Source organism: Diabrotica undecimpunctata, chromosome 4 (assembly GCF_040954645.1).
Source record: "Diabrotica undecimpunctata isolate CICGRU chromosome 4, icDiaUnde3, whole genome shotgun sequence".
Classification (NCBI taxonomy): domain Eukaryota; kingdom Metazoa; phylum Arthropoda; class Insecta; order Coleoptera; family Chrysomelidae; genus Diabrotica; species Diabrotica undecimpunctata.
Genome location: NC_092806.1, coordinates 26,056,058 through 26,059,473, shown reverse-complemented (window position 1 = coordinate 26,059,473; position 3,416 = coordinate 26,056,058). Strand labels below are relative to the sequence as shown.

General features: G+C 34.8%; 1 pseudogene; it reads right to left on the bottom strand.

Moving 5' to 3' along the window:
- Nucleotides 1–214: 214 nt before the first annotated feature.
- On the bottom strand, nucleotides 215–1,362 carry LOC140438595 (lamin-C-like; annotated as a pseudogene).
- Nucleotides 1,363–3,416: the final 2,054 nt, after the last annotated feature.

The following is a 3,416-nucleotide window of genomic DNA, read 5'->3' as shown; positions in this document are numbered from 1 at the left end:
ATTTTAAGGCAAATATTTTAAACTTTTAACATTGTTTTCTATTTTGATCTATTTTCTATAATTTATAATAGAAACATGATCAAATTTCTTGAAAAATATTAATTAATATGTGTCCTTAGTTTAGAACAGGGTAAGATTTTTCTCAGAATAAATATTAAATAAGAAAGATATTCGATAAAGTTTTTTGAGTTTTCAATTGCAACACTGTTTATTATTATTGGTTAATGTGAATCATTTGAATAGCTTGTAAAACATGATATAATTTATAATGAAATTGTAGTATGACTATCAATTTTGATTGTAAATTTTGTGAATGATGGAGTACGTGATTTGTAAGTTTATTGATAATTGGCAGCAGCCACATAGTACGAGTAGCCACATTAGCCGATTGCAAGTTTTTAATCTTCTGTTCATATAGCAATTCGATTTCGCCACGGTTGTTGGCCATTTGACTTTCATATTGATCTCTGAGCTCTTGTAGAGACTCTTGAAGTTTAGCCTCGTTTTTTTTTGGCCAGACGACCATCAATTTCGCTAATTTCTACTTGACGACGAGTACGAGTTTCTGTCAACTGTTGTTGATGGATCTGATCCTTAAATGATAGCTCTTCTCGAAGGCTTTGGTTGGCATTTTCAACTTCCACCCTCGCCAATGATTCTTCTTCTAGCTGTTTACGATGTTTATCAAGAAGTTTGCGTAGCTTATCACGTTCTTTTTCAAGTTCTTTAGCATCTGAAATTGCTTTCTTAGCACCAGAAGCTGCTTGATTTGCTTTAAGCTGTAATTCATTACATCTTGTCTCGTATATTCTGGCAGAATTTTCAGCTAGAGCCAAATCTTTATTCTTTTTCGCTAACTCAGACTTGAGTTCGTCATTCTCTTCTAAAAAACGTTTAACATCTATTTCTAAACATGTTTTTTCACGGTGGGTTTCGTCTAATGGTTTTCTAGCATCTGATAATTCATGGTCGTACATAGATTTTATGTTTGAAACTTCCCTTGTTACCGTTTCCTGAGTGGTTTGTATTTCCCTCGTTAATCTGTTATTTTCACCTTCTAAATATCTTACTCGATCTATATATCCAGCCAAACGGTCATTAAGGTTCTGAAGTTCATGCTTCTCTTGTAATCTAGAATGTCTGATAGGACTTAAGGGGCTCGCCGGTCGCTGTGAAGCTAACGGTGTTGATCCTTTTTTTGATTTGGATGCCATATTCACCCACTTTTAACAAAAATCACTACAACGTATACACCACGCCTGCAACTAAATACCTCGAAAAGCGAACAACTCAAAGCAAAGAGATCGGTCGAGGCACAAATTATGTCGAGGTCTACCCGAGGTAATCAAACTATTTTTGGAGACGGTAACAATGGACGAGGACAAGACAGCAGAAGGGAGGGAAAATTGAAAAAAAATATATGAAATTTTTATTTTTATAACGAATTTTCATAAAACTCCATGAGACGATGTAGATACCAAGCACCAGGTGCCTCGTAGAGAATTTTCGATGCAATATTCGTGTTCAGCGACCTTAAAAATACCGAGATAATTATTTTCAACTATTTTCATAACGAATTTTCATAAAACTTTAGGAGATGACGTAGATATTGGGCACCAGGTACCTGGTACATCATCTTTGATGCAATATCCGTGTTAAGGTACCTCAAAACCTCAAGATAATAAATTTCAACTATTTTCATAAAGAATTTTCATAAAACTCTGGTATATGACGTAAATACCGAGTATTAGATACATCTTACAGCTTGGCCAACCCAATATTTCTCTTCAGCGACTTCAATAACCCCCCCAGTATGGAAATTGAACTCATTTCAATGATTATTTTCCGAGTTGCTCAAATTTTTATTTTTTGAACACTTTAAGATGTACTTTGGAAACGCATTTTTCGCCTTAAACAATGCAATTTTCATTTGTCCCCCATGCCAAATATTCAATAATTTTCCTGAAGATCTCCCACATCGAATGCAAAAGGTTTCTTTATGGTCCGTCTTACTTTAAAAAAGTTAGTAGTGCAATGCTTTATTTTCTCGCCTACCTGAAATATCGAAATATTATTAAAAATGAGTGGTTCAATATATTTCGTCACAACAATTATTTTATTGAGTGAGTGCAAAGTTACATAAAAACAAAAACGTATACGCTAGCTCAGCTAATGTAAGAGTATCTGAACAAAAAACAAATAAATTCTGTATTCAGCAAAGGAGTACGGCAAGGTACAGTCTCTCCAAAGCTACATATTCACGACGCTTTTAGAACCTACTTGTAAGCAGGCACATTTGAACAGGCATGGTATCAACATAAATGGAGAAAAGCTCAGTCATTTGAGATTTACAGATGACATCGCCTTTATAGCTGATCGTATGGATGATGAAATAGTAATGTTTGAAAAATTATATCACGCTTTCTTGGATAGGATCGACACAATGCTTAATCTGGTGCTAAAACGAAATATTGCTGTTTATGGAAGAGATATTGTGCAAACTGCATCGTATAAGTAGTTATACAGCGTTCCACGTTAAGTTACAAAAGATAATTTTATTTTATCTTATTTTAATTATAGTAACGACAGTTTATTTGTTTTTCGGTAAGAATATCATATACCATGAATCATAGAAATCAGTATAAAATATTGCTTAGTTAAATCATGCACTTTGCCGGCTATTAAAGATTTAAAAGCAAATAAACGGACCGCTTGGAATGCGTATATCTAATTACTAATTGCAACTTAAAATATTACGGTGTGCGTATGTCAGCGATTTTATGTCGTTCTCTGAGACTACATAATGATAATAAGGCTTTGTGGTTCTTCAGTTAATATTCTGACTTTACAGTTAAATGTTAATTGAAAATGGAAATTCGAAAAATACATCGACAATCTAGTAAACCGCATGCCTGAGAGTTTTGGCAACACTGATCTCCATAAGCCTAATGTTATTTTCTTAACGTGAAACGCTCTATAGGACATAAAATTCGGTTGGGCACAGATAACCAGACACGTGAGCACCCACGTCTCATAGCATTAGCCTGAGCAGCGTTTGGTAAATTAAACTGTGTATTTAAATCGAACTTACCCATGTGCCCCAAAAGGAAAATTTTTGACCAATGTGTGTTACCTGTACTTACTTATAGAGTGAGAATATTAACACTCACAAAAAAGGTAGTTAATAAGATTCGCATGACTCAGAGGCCTATGGAATATACTATCTCTAAAAGACCGAATCCCAAACAAAGAAATACGTCGTAGAACAAAAACAACAGACGCCATCAAAAAAATCGCGTCGCTAAAATGAAATTGGGTAGGACACGTTGCCGGATTATCAGACAGCCGATGGACAAAACTTATTGTCGAGTGGAGACCAAGACAAGAAGCGCTACGGAGCAGAGGACGCCCACCAA